Source organism: Bemisia tabaci, chromosome 6, assembly GCF_918797505.1.
Source record: "Bemisia tabaci chromosome 6, PGI_BMITA_v3".
Lineage (NCBI taxonomy): Eukaryota > Metazoa > Arthropoda > Insecta > Hemiptera > Aleyrodidae > Bemisia > Bemisia tabaci.
Window position 1 is genome coordinate 41,657,028 of NC_092798.1, and position 14,380 is coordinate 41,671,407.

Below are 14,380 nucleotides of genomic sequence, written 5' to 3' on the forward strand. Positions count from 1 at the left end.
AAAATCACGATGAATGAATAAAAAGTCACAATTAAACAACATAAAAACAACAATTTATCAATAAAAACTGTGGGTGAAAATTTAAGGTTTGAGTGGCTTCTATTTCGCTTCTGCTGATCTACAAAACTCAACCAGTTTTCAAAAAATATGATGAAAGTGCGGCAACGTAGCAAAAATCCCTGTTTTTGTAGGCGTGCCCCATGCCAGTTGCTGACAAAGGTAAGATGAGCTGCGTATTGAATACGTGCTGGAAATCTATTACATCACGAATTGTTGCCACGGTGTAAAATTGGAATATTACACTCAATTGATCACTATGAGTAGAGATTTTAAGCTTACGCATTGAAAGTGTTCCTCGTGCATACTTCGAAAAGAACACTGAAAGCACATGAAAAAGTTTCGACACCAACGAATCGAAGTTATATAAATGTTTTGAGTCGATTAACTTCCAAAGTTCGCTCGTTAAAAATGCAGTATCTAATCGAATTAAACGTCACCTATTTCAGTAAATTGAACGGTATCTGCGCTTGAACATGGGTTTCATTACCTAGAAAAATTTGAAATAACGTTGTGGGAAGGAAAATTGGATTGTGACGTTAATTTATTTCACATTCGATATTTAGCGTCTGGCTCTATTAAGTTCAATACTAATGTTTTTATATCTTGTACCGTTCAATTTCTATAATTTTAAGTGGTTCATAAAATAATCTAAACTTCCAAAACGAATATGTAAGACCGATAAAAGATTATCTGGAAAAAATTTAAAAAAAATTTTGTGTGAAGGAAAATTGAATTATGACGTTAATTTTTTTCACATTCGATATTTAGCGTCTGGCTCTATTAAGTTCAATACTAATGTTTTTATATCTTGCACCGTTCAATTTCTATACTTCCGAGTGGTCCATAAATAACGTTAAAATCCCAAAACGCAAAAATGAGACCGATAAAGATAAAGGGTGTAGGCGAACTTTTCGCTTGAAATTTGCATCAAATTTCCCGGAAGACGAACTCGACAACAACGCAAACTGATGAGCGAAGAAAAATGGTGCAGGTGTCTATTTCATGGTCAGCGCCTCGGCGGACGGTCGCGCCCGAAGATCCATGATTTATGGGCGAAGTGCAAGTGCCAGGTATGAATTTGGAACACTGTAAGCGATGACTGAAAGTGAGGCAAATTGCTCCGCTGAGCCAGGAGAGGGCGCGGAACCTATCCCCCCCCCCTCCCCCATCGACCATAGTTTCTATCGATAGGAACAGCAACGCCCCTTGGAAAGAGAAATAACTCTCATGCACCTACTTATAGGGCTCATTTCAAGCTTGCTGATTGAGTGCCTGGCCGAGTAGGCCGATTATTGAAATTGTGTTCTAGTCGATATGACAGGATGAGACTGATTGGGAGCAAAAATTAAGTTATTCGATGGGCCAGTTGCAGCACTTGCTTTCATTGTCTAGACTTTATGGGTTGGATGATTGACAAGCTTTTGGAATTTACCTCATTGTCTGAGACAAAATTAATCAAACATTAGACACGGTAAGAGCACAAGAGAGACATTGAGAGAGAAAAACAATCAATTACGTATTATTCCATTTCAGCTTGGTCTTATCGTGTTCTTCGCAAAAAGTTACTTTTGATATTTTGACCAGAATTTTTTTAAGATATAAAATCATATTTTCTTAATATTTGAAATGTTTTTGAAAAAGAGCCACATGGAATATGGTTTGGATGTAAATGAAATGCGTAAACAATAACACAAATATTTAATGAATGTATTATGAGTACCTAATTTCTGAAAAATATTTCCAAGAAAAACTTTAAAACCATACTTTAAATAGCTATTCGCCTCTTGCAAACACATTGTTAAAACGTACTTATTTTCACAATTTCACAACTGTAAAATTTTCAAAACAAATAATTCAAAAGGGTTGAAACTATTTTTCAAAATATTTATTTTTTCTTAAAATCTATGGAGTTTTAAGATGACATTTGAAAGGGCTTCCTCATGATTTATACCTTTAGTTTTGAAGCTCTGTGCATTCCTTCGAGAAATTCATGTTGATACAGTTGACCAGTTTGATGGGAACAACATCTAGATGTAATATTTTCTTCCAGACCTGCTCGTCGTTTTATATAAAGGTACATGTTAACACGAGCAATGAGCATTTACTGCAAGCAATAGTAGCAATAATTAAAGACCTTGCGAAATACGCATTAAGCGTATAAATTAATTTCTCTTGCATGAACGAGAGAACGAAGACCAACTACTACGGTGTGTTGCACCATCGATCAATTAAACCCACTTCATGATGTGGGTCCAATTATTGGAGCTGAGAAGCAATTTAGGGGTTCAGGGGGTTGCGTGAGGAAGCTAATCTCGCGTTTCACGGCTGTCAAGTAGTGCAAAAAAATTATCAATTATTAACACCTATGAAATTTCGCGATGATAAGCCATTCCCAGATTACACGAGTGATCCTACTGCGGTATTTTATTTGTTGTAAAAGAGACATTAGAACAACACTCTAAATGGGCAGGGTTGAGAGAGAACCAACATTCCTCGGAAAAGGGGCGGGTGTCGCTGAGAGAGTAAGCAGAGTTTCACATTTACTTTTATAAGCAATAGTGTTGGTATGTATCAATGCTTTAATTTCAACATTTTGTTTGAATTTACCTTCATTTCCACTTATGCTTGGTAATGTACAATAAATGGATTACATTTTGCAACAACGAACCACAATTTTTGGCTCATTTTAGAAACAACATAAATGCCATCGGTTTCCCTATGCAAAAAGTGATTTTAAGGAAGCGCCAGGAATGGTGGTTCCTTATTGTAAAATGTAATCCACATCGTGGTTGATGTAGGTGGACAAATTGATAGACATAAAATGTATTTTATCAATTGGTTCCTGGATGGTTATTGGAAAAAAACTAAACTAATCTTACCCATTTCATAGACAGCATCCGTGCGATTAGATTTCCTATGCAAATAGGTGATTTTGCGGTTGAGAAAGACGTGTTAGTTCCTTATTGCAAAATAAGGCCCATTTGAAGTTGCCAATTATTGCGAAGTTGTTTAACTGGGCCAATTCGGATTGACGATGAGAATCCGAGCGATTCGCAACGTCCGAGGAATTTTATAACAATGGGGAGATGCGGCGTACTAATTACTCCTGTTTGCCGCTTTTTGATTCTCACCGCCTCTTTTGATTAAAAATCGGGATATTTTCGACCTTGAGCGTCTGCACTTGACGGATCTCATCTTACTTGTCTCGCAGTTTGATGCATTTTTGTGCTGCATTTTTGTCTGGCCGTATGACGGCTCGCCGGAGCGCAACCACTTGATGCCAAGTGGAACCGAAAGATCGCGGAATGATTCTCTGTTGGGAATCTTCGATTATTGTACACAGGAAAAAAAAAACACACACACATTGGATCTAGAGTCCAGACTCTTGAAAACATTGACAAGAAAGAATACTCTTGATTCAATCGAATTTTTGCTTGAATCAAAAAAAAATCCGCTTAAATTAAGAGGCTTGGTTCTTAATTTAAGCTAGATTCTGATTGGATCGAAAGTACTTTTTCTTGCCGATGTTTTTAAGAGTCTGGACTCTAGATCGAATGTGTTTTTTTTCCAGTGTAGAATACTTCTCGAACTCCCTTCCCTGTTTGAAAAAATGTTAGACGGATTACAGGAGGCACAAGGTACGGAGGAAGTCAACCGAACTCATAGGAAAAACTACTTGGTTAATATTATTGGAAAGGAAATTGAGAACACTTTAAAATTCATAAAACTTGAGAATCGACTTATGCACAAAATACCCACCGAGTAAAGAAATGTCAAACAACCCGGTTCCGTAAGTTGTTTCTTGAGTTTTCAGTGTTTGATATAGAACCTCGGTATTTGAACCTTTATTCTTTCTATCCCTTCATTTTAAAAATCAATTTTTTTTAAAAAATGTTCGTCATCATGAAAAATATTCTTGAAAAATGGTAATGTAAGGCTGTAAATACGAACTTATAAGGAGAAATGAAAGTCCGTTTGTAATAAATATTCTATTTTCGTCATCTACATCTCCTACTACGTGGTGAATTGATTATTAAGAAAAGCACAGTCGGTTGCAAAAAATTTACGCGCGAAGTATCAGGAGCACATGACGTGAAATGCAACATTGCCTGGCGTATAATATTCATAAAAAGAGCCTAAAACATTTACTGGACAAGTGGCTCAGACAGGGGGGCGGCCTAAAACAGCAGCTAAATTGATTGATGCTGCATACTGACACACAAGAGTTTCACTAGCCTGAAGAAAAAATAACGATAATGGAAATCATGGAGTAAGAGTGATGGATCTCATGAAATAAATACATTGGCGTCAAATAACAAGGTACAGACTTAACGTGATATGAATAACCTTGCAATAAATCCGTACTCAGATACCTAGAATCGCGTCTGGGGTGCTATACCTGTGCCTGACTGCTCATTTGTTTCAAAAATATGATTGGAGAACCCGAATCTGCAAGGAATTGTACGGCAAAACTTGAGTTCGGTCGGTCCATAAAATTTTGAGTGCATTTTTATATGCAACTGTAAAAAAGATCAACCAGCCATGATGAAGTTACAGTGAGGATGAAAACAAAATTTACGCAGTTAACTTAAAAACTATAACTTAAGAAATTTTTTCACCCCAAGTTATCGTGCATTATGACCGCGAGTGTTCAAACGAGAACAAATTGGAACACAGGGTGTGCTGTATCCCTTCAGGACGTTACATTTTTACTGAAACATCATTCTCTAAGATTTTCGCGAATTTTTTACCATAAGGAAGGCTGCTACACCAGATAAAATTTTGGCGACGGCCAGGGTTCTGTTCACGTTCCTTGAATACCTCGAAGTGCTCAGAGGTGAAGCATTTTCATTGCAACATTTTGGATAAGAGCACATTCTTTACTATCACCGTCATCAAAAGGTGAAAGGAGTGAAACAAGTGTGAAATTATTCAAGAAAAACGCACGTCGGAAAATTCTCGTTCAGAGGTGAGTTTAAAAGTAAATGCATGATAAAACGCCGTGTAATGTAACTGATCGGTTACAGGATATTGCGTTATTTTTTATCCCCCGAAAAAAACAACAACAAAAAAGACCAAGAACAAACAAAATGCATTTTCCCGACATGGGCATGTGCAATATCGCGATCCATCGAATAGATACGTCGAACTTCGATATTTTAGCTCTGACAGATAGGGAGTAAAAACGATATTCTCAAACACGAAAACGCATGCATCGCGTCGGGTTTCGCTGGACACGCGTTCGGCGTGGCTGTCGGGCACTTTTTCCCATTTTAATTGATTCGACAGCGAAACAAATCGATTCCAGTTATGCACGATGGATGAAGTAACGAAATATTTTCACAGCGAGCGGCGAACCGCACCGCGGCACAGTGGATCGAGTCAGTTAGAGAGGTCGGAAATGAAATTTTTGACTAAACTACAAATTTTGACGTTTATTTCGTCACATTTTCAAGTTCAAGGGGTGCTTGTCGAAGAAAATTTCACGAGAAAACCAATGGAACCTCTTTTAGAACCTCAAAGTTTTGTGTAAAAGGAGTTTTGAGCGTTTAAAGTTTCCAAATTTTGTCCGACCTCTCCTATTGACTCGATCCACTGTGCGCGGTTGCGGGCACGCACGACCGATGAACTTCCGACTGTAGTAAAACTGAATTCCAAGACGTCGTTGCATTTATTAGTTCGTCCATTTCGCGTTGTGTTGCGTTCGGTTCGCTGAAAAACCGACGCTTGAACCAAGAGGCAATTAATGCCTCGCAGCGTCACTCTCAGTGAGTGTCTACTCATACTTTCCATCGCAGAAAACCCGACCACGCTCAGTCCGGCCAGTATGTTACGCGTGCCAGAGAATTGTATTGTGACTGTCAATACGTATATCTTTGCTTCCTTTTTAAAAGAACATATCCATTCGATACATTTTTAATCAAAAACCAAGTTTTGCATCATTTTATGGCCTATTTCACCCTAAAAAACCTGGGTCATAATATGAATGCAAGGCGGGATTTACTCTTTTTGCGGAGTTAACGCTGACTTCGCAGAGAGAAATTTTCGTCCTTATTTATTCTTATTTTAGAGAGCAAAATAGACCGCGTTTAGCAGAAAGGAACCAAGCCACATCAGTCATTGCCAAAAACTGGGCAACTTAATATTGCACATGAGAACGTTTGAGCGGATTCCTCGGAAAATTAAAAGGAATTTGCTTCGTACTATGCAGAAAACTCACTGAAATTTGCTCAAAAAGCCCCACAAAAGTTCTCTTGTAAAAAATGGAAATGCCCGATTGAATTTGGCAATAGCGAGGCTTGGTTCCTTTCTGCTTAACGCGGTCCAGATAAGCTCTGTGCTGAAACGCACTCCGGGTAGAACGTCGAGTTATCCGAGTGTAAAACTAAAAATAAAAAAATATTTTTGAAAGGTTGAATTCTCGGTTACGCTTAAAATACGAATTCCTTGTTAAAGTTATTATTTCTCCACAGATTCAACCATCAATAAGAAATACCTTTAGAGAGCTGATGAATACTATAGACAAGTGTAGTGACCCTCTCAAAAGTAGGGAATTGAAAACTTCACAAAAAGTAATGCTCTACAAAGCTGATAGTGACTGGAACGCCATTTGAGCCATTTGTGAGCGACGGAGCAAGACGACCGATGCTGTGCCGCATACCGTGAGTCGTGTGTCACAAGGAAAAACGCCTGCAAAATATCACTCCGCAACACGCAGACCACAAAATCGACATCGGTCTACCACTTGTCATCGGGTTATGTCATCCTTGCATTAAAGATAGCATGTTAATGGGTCACATATCCTTGAGACAGTGGGATATGCTCATGAAGCTTTAGACAATTTTTCTCTTAGAAGCACTTTTAATTCGATAAGCTTCATTGTACGAAAGAATTGGCGATACAAGCGTGGGAATGTTCATATTTTGAACAAATCGTGTTTTGTCTCCTCTCATTCTTTTATAATTTAGATTACCTTTGGATTATTAGATAAAACAGCTCTGTAATTCAATTTGGCTCGATTATAATATCTTTTAATTCGAAATCAGAACCGCATGTTCTGATCTTAGAACTGGCAAAAGCGGACAGCCCACAATTCGAAAAAGTTTCAATGGCTATCTACTGATTCATGTACAACAGAGGGCAGGGCATATCTATAAATGGACGTATTTCTGTCAAACGGAACTATGTGTATTAAGATATGAGCCCTGAGGCACGTAAGAATATATGCATAACAGGGCTCACGTCATAATACACATAGTTCCGTTTGGCAGAAATACGTCCAAATATAGGTGCGTGATTTCAAATTATAGAGCGATTAGCGACCCTACTTCGAATTATACTACGCTCATTTAAAAATCCTTCACTTTGAATTCATTTTAAAACCGCTCTGTATGCTTCATGATCTTGTTCATTTAGAGACTGTTCCATCTAGAGAATCCTCGGTCCCTCAGTTTCTAGTTATCGAGCGTACAATAAATGGACAGTTAATACGATACAACAAGTATAACATAATTTTTTAGGGAGATACATGCATGACCAGTGGCGTCATTAGAAATTTTTCATTTAATGGAGGGTCATTGAAATTTCTTGTGCGGAGCAGTGCTCCATTGCCCGAAACTACTTCCGAATTCCGGATCTTTTGAGATGTTCCTGTATTTTTCCCGGAACTTTTGAAATTCCTGAAATGTTCCGGAACTTTCTGGAACAAATCTAAAAAGATTCCCTGAACTTTTGACGGACATGGAATGGGAGCAGTACACTGGAAAAAAAAACACATTGGATCTAGAGTCCAGACTCTTGAAAACATTGACAACAAAAAATACTCTTGATTCAATCGGATTTTTCCTTGAATCAAAACGAAATCCGCTTAAATTGAGAGGCTTGGTTCTTGGTTTAAGCTAGATTCTGATTGAATCAAGAGTACTTTTTCTTGTCGATGTTTTTAAGAGTCTGGACTCTAGATCCAATGTGTTTTTTTCCAGTGTGATGTGCAGGGAGTTCGTAGAAAAAATGTCCTTAAAATCGAAAAAAATTATCTTTGGAAAAATGTTTTGCTCCCAACTACACCGCTGTGCGTTACGAGTACGTAACGACTGGAAAGAGGGGCCTAAAATTTCAAATTTAAGCATGACGTAATATAGGAACAACTCCTCGCGAACCTCGAAATTTCGAATCAGAAACGTTTCATTCAACTCTATCAAAAGTAGCGAAAGTTCATTCTTTACGTTTCGCTCGGTAAAGTCCCTCGTGAGTAAGCCATCCATCCGTATTACATCAAAACGGCGATGTCGTTAAACGACGCATTTACTTCCAGGCAAATGGGAACTTCGCTCGCATAAAACCGAAGCCTGGAAAACGGCCGGTTACGTCTCCTTACGACAGGACTATTCGGACGTATACCTGCCAAACGGAACTATGTGCATTAATACATGAGCCCTGAGACTCATAAGAATATATGCATAACAGGGCTCACGCCACGATGCACAGAGTTCCGTTTGGCAGAAGTACGTCCATTTGAAACATCACCGTCGGGGCTTGGGAAACGCCAACAATGCCCAATTGTCGAGCGGGGGGACTAAAGTTTTATTCCGACTTTTCGCAACGATCCGATCGTTTAGCGTGTAGATACAAGCTTTTAAGCTCGGGGGCCGCGCGGGGAAGAGGAGCTTATGAAATCGGTTGCGAGAAAAAATGGGCGGGATTCACTCGCTCGACGCCCGTAACAGTCCGTAACACCGACCGGCCAAAGCGGGCCGATTACCCGTAACGTCGTCGTACGAAACGGTGCGATCGTACTGCCGCGTTAAGGAAGAACGCCGTATGAACATTCGAGAGTTGCCAAATTTCTCTGGATAAAACATGCATTTTTGACGAAATTTATATGTATTCTTCCTTGAAATTTTCAGATATTTTAAATTAAACAGGGTGTCTATCAAAACAGGTTGACCAAAAAGTCAGTACCTTTACCGTACATTCCCAAGAAATTCAGTGCCTTCACAACAGAATAATTCAGTATATTTTTCGGTACTTTCAGTTGAGGAAATGCGAAAAAAGTTAAAAATTTGATGTTCTCGCTCAAATTGCGACAAAAATGACAAAAAAATGAAAAAGATTCCGGACCATCTTGCGGAATTTTCCGCACTTTTTCAGTACGTCCGGACTGGCTTTGAAAAATCCGTACTTGTTCCGGACTTTCCGGAAATTCCGGACTTGTAGACACCCTGTTAAAGTGCTCACAAAATTGTCATAAAAATTTGAGGAAAAATATTAACAACTTCCCCCTTAAATTCTTATTTTATCAGATGAAATTTGGCAGCGTCTGAAGGTTCATACGGCGTTTTTCCTTAGCAAAGCAGCGTAGCTGCGATGAAATCCTCGAAAGATGATCGTTAACCTCCTCGCCGGGACATCGGGCACAAAAGGCACTTGTCGTTACGACCGGTTGTGTTTTGTGTTGGTTGTGTTTCGGCTTTGAGGGAGTGTTGCGGTTGTGGCTTGTAATTCTTCGTCTTACACGCCGGGATTAACCCGATTGGTGGGGGGGGGGGGGGGGCAGACGAAAAAGTATGCATAAAAATCTGCTTGTAAAATAATAATGAACTTCGAATGAAAATTAATTATTTTCGTTTCTGGCGGTCGATAAATTATGTCAGGCATGGAGAGGGGGGCGGGGGTCTAAAGCTGCCTGACAAATGCTTTCGCATGGCGATAGGAGGGAGCAGGGGGTCAAACTACCGCACAGTGGATAGAGTCAATTAGGGAGGTCTCACATGAAATTTTTGACTAAAACGGCACATTTTGATGTTTACTTCGTTCACTGGAAAAAAAAAACCACATTGGATCTAGAGTCCAGACTCATGAAAAGATTGACAAGAAAAAATACTCTTGATTCAATCAGATTTTTGTTGAAATCAAAAGGATATTCATTTAAATTAAGAGGCTTGGTTGTGGTTCTTGATTTAAGCAAAAATCCGATTGAATCAAGAGTATTTTTTGTTGTTGATGTTTTTAAGAGTCTGGACTCTAGATTCAATGTGTTTTTTTTTTTTTTGTCCAGTGTTGTATTTGAAATTTCAAGAGGTGCCTCTGGCAGAAAATTTTACGAGGACACCGATGAAACCACTTTGAAAACCTCGAAGTTTTGTATAAACGGAGTTATAAGCGTTTAAATTTTCCAAATTTTGTCCGACCTCTCGTATTGACTCGAACCACTGTGAGCCGACGGAGATGCGCCTGAATCAATTTATGAGCGACCCGTTATTGTTTTTCAATTATACATTTTGGCCAAATTTGCATCTTTTAATAACGTGCATGATTTTAATAACATGCTGTAAATATGAAATATACAGCATCGGTATACTTTGAAATTTCACTGATTCCGTATGTAATTTCCGTATCATTCCGGTGCGCCCCGTTTAAGGCAGATACTGAGGCACCTAGTCTCTAGAGAATCTCATGGGTCAAGAAAATTGACGAAGGGTTGGTAAATCACGTATTTGACTTACGATTAGTTTTTGCATAAATTTATGCATTTTTTTTTTTTTTTTTTTTGGAAAAACGTTCATTTAGAACATTCTTGGTCATTTTTGTTTGATATTGAAATCTGAAAATTAGTTGTGACGTTTTTCGTTTTCAAAGGTTCACTGGAAAAAAACACATTGGATCTAGAGTCCAGACTCTTAAAAACATTGACAAGAAAAAATACTCTTGATTCAATCAGATTTAAGCTTGAATCAAAAACCAAGCCTCTTAATTTGAGCGGATTTCCTTTTGATTCAAGCTTAATCTGATTGAATCAAGAGTCCTTTTTCTTGTCAATGTCTTCAAGAGTCTGGACTCTAGATCCAATGTGTTTTTTTTCCAGTGTTGGCTGTTCTTTTGGCCCTGAGAGCTCCATATTTCAACGTGGCTTTTCTCTCCCGATATACAGGGTTATTCAAAAGTCACGCACCACTGAGCATAACTTTAGTTCTAATTAATATATCGATTTGCGGTGTGTCCTCATATTGAGAGGAAAACTTTTTTAAGGTACTTGCCAGTTTTGACCACCTCAAGGAGATGGGGGGGCGGGGTGCAACTCAAAAATTTCAAAAGGCCACCTCCCTCATGGTCAGTGGTGCGTGACTTTTGAATAACCCCGTAGATACTCTAGTTTCTGCCATTAATTTCAGGATTGCTAAACCGATTGCTCGACTCTCCGGCTATCAGTCATCTTTAGGCGAATCCGAGCGTTGACTTTCGATCGTACAACTTTTACGCCTCAGGGAGGACAGTAATGCGAGGTCTCTGATCACATTGTCTCTGTGCAGCTGAGCTCATGGAGCCACTCTCGGAACGGCATAGCGTCACTTAGCCCGGTCACCGATCACTTACCGCGGTAACCGATCACTTTCTCGGATACTCAAAATGGAGCTGGACCCGGCTACCGCACTTTGGTTCTCCGTGGTAAAGTCGCGAGGGGCGCGTTTGCGAACAGGTTATTATATCACTCTTGACCCAGTGATAGCTCCGCCGGGACAGGGAAGGGGGCAGGGGGTCCGAGTTAGAGGCCTCTTATGCAATGCGACGGTGGTATGCTAATTGTGCCTCCGGATGCCTCCCTAGTGCCCTCCGCTGTTGCCGGCATAGTTTTCTAGGAATCGGGGCACCCTGCTAAATCTTAGCTGCAATACTTTAAAGCTCCCGATTTTGGGACAAAAATAGATCGACTTGAGATGTCGTGCATCTGCGAAAAAGAACCTCAAGTGAAAATCTTGAAAATTGTATCATTATTGCACTTGTAATGCATACAGAATGTGCGATTGATATGAGCCTAGGCCTTCGGAAAAACGCATACTCTGTTGAAAATCTTGGAGTGAAATTCAGAGTGCACTTCACTCCAGAGCCTGTTTCGCTCCCGAACAACCAGGGTGCACTGGAAAAAAAACACATTGGATCTAGAGTCCAGACTCTTGAAAACATTGAAAAGAAAAAGGATTCTTGATTCAATCAGATTTAAGCTGAAATCAAAAGGAAATCCGCTCAAATTAAGAGGCTTGGTTCTTGATTTAAGCTCAAATCTGATTAAATCAAGAGTATTTTTTCTTGTCGATGTTTTTAAGAGTCTGGACTCTAGATCCAATGTGTTTTTTTTCCAGTGTGGGGGAGCGAAATATATTCTTTTCGCGAATAGATTTCCGTTTTTTCAGAGCAGACTCTGATAGCGATACGCTTTGACGGAGCGGATCACTTCTCATTTCGGTTTTTGGGGGAAAGTACGGACTTCGGAGTGAAATGCACTCCGGACTCCACTTTGAGATTTCTAGCAGTATAAAAATGATCTACTTAGGGCACTCTGAACATTGCTCGTCGAGGACTGTAAAAAAAATCAAAATTCGAGGAAATCGTGTTGAAATCATGTTGACCTGGACGAAGATGGGAAAATACTCAAGATTTCAGTTAAGTGAAGGCGATTCGAAGTAGCACCCCAAATATGCATGTTTACAGTTGAATTTTCCGAAAAATAGTCAATGTTTGGGGTTGTAAACTAATCAAACGATCGATTTTGTAAAGTTGAACTTCCGATCTAGGTTATCGAATCTTCAGACTGAAGCTATTAAGAAAGAGGCTCGGTTACACAAATCGAACGATTAGTTATCCAAATCAAACATTTGGTTAGACGAACCGAGTTCGATCTATACAAGACACCGAACTTTGGTTAATAGGAATTTTCTCTCCGTTGATGGCCTGGTGAACATGGAAGGATACTAAATTGGCTCCAGCCAAACTCCAACTAAAATTCATCAAAATTTTAACTAAAACCAACTTTTTTAACTTGCGGCCAAAATTTAGAGTTGGCAATCCCGAGAAAATTCCCGATTCCTGAGGCTTCGCATGGGCCGGCGAGCAACCTGCGTGTCTGTCTGTGGTCGAGGTATTCGCCTCGTCTGAGCCCGAATACCGCACGAAAGAACTTCCAGCCGGACGCATGCGAACGCTGCCGTGCTACGGAAAAACGCCGTAAAAACATGCGAAGGTTGCCAAATTTCCCCTACAAAAATACTGATTTTTGAGAAACTATACAAACATTTTCTCTTCAAATTTTCAGATACTTTAGATAAACTTGGGATTAAAATATTCTAGAAAATCTGAGGGAAAATATCCGCAAGTTTCCTTGGAAATACTGATTTTCGTGGTGGAAGTTTGGCAACGTCTGAAAGTTTTTGTGAGTTTTTTTCTTAAGATAAAAGAACAAACTCTCGGGAGCAATTTCGCCGGGATCCCGAGTTGCGTACGATGCCAAGGTTAATCATATGTGAGACCGCGAGTGCGAGTGTGAGGTAATGGCTCAATTGGACGTATTTCTGTCAAACGGAACTATGTGTATTAAGACATGAGCCCTGAGACCCATAAGAATACACGCATAACAGGGCTCACATCACAATGCACTTAGTTCCGTTTGACAGAAATACGTCCAATTGTGGCCGGCGCATCCCAAAACTCCCGTCTTAAACGCGCCCGATTACAGAGGAGCCGAGCAAAAAACGCGTTGCTGCGTAGGAATTACATCGCAGTTGCGCGGTTTCGAACCGCACCGCAGCTGCAGCTTCGCGATTTCAGGTTATGGTAATCCCCTTTTGGTAATGATGATAATAATTAAATAATACTTCGTGGATTTGGACGATGGTCGGCGGTGACGATGTAATTGCCTTGCGCTTCTCGATAATTATGGCCGGAGTTCGGGTGGACTCATCTGCATTTGACGTATCATGATTTGGGACGGAATATAAAGAGGAAAAACTATAAGTCGCGTTGATTTATAACGGTGAAAGAAAGGCATGAAGTTTTCTTCTTCCATAACATTGAAATATCTAGGGAAAAATACCTACAAGTTTCCTTGGAAATTCTGATTTAATCGGAGGAAATTCGGCAACGTCTGAGAGGTTTTACGAGGTTTTTTCTTGGGATAAAAGAACAAACTCTCGGGAGCAATTTCGCCGGGATCCCGTGTTGCGTACTGCCGTGCTAAGGAAGAACGCCGTATGAACCTTCAGGCGTTGCCAAATTTCATTAGAAAAAACAAGAATTTCCTGGTTAACTTCTGAACATTTTCCTTCCAATTTTTCGGACAGTTTTGTTCGCAATTTCAATTTTTTTCATTTTTCATTCTCGATAATTATGGCCGGTGTTCGGGTGGGCCCATCTGCATTTGACGTATCATGATTTAGGACGGAATATAAAGAGGAAAAACTAAGTCGCGTTGATTTATAACGGTGAAAGAAAGGCATGAAGTTTTCTTCTCCCGTAACATTCGATGTAAAAAATAGACTTAGAGTTCAGG

The 14,380-nt window shown here is 39.7% G+C and overlaps 1 protein-coding gene across 1 annotated transcript in view; it reads right to left on the reverse strand.

The window, feature by feature from the left end:
* LOC109036419 (uncharacterized) overlaps positions 1-14,380 on the reverse strand; it is a 685,415-nt gene that overhangs the window by 489,600 nt on the left and 181,435 nt on the right. The gene's annotated exons all lie outside the window — the stretch shown is intronic.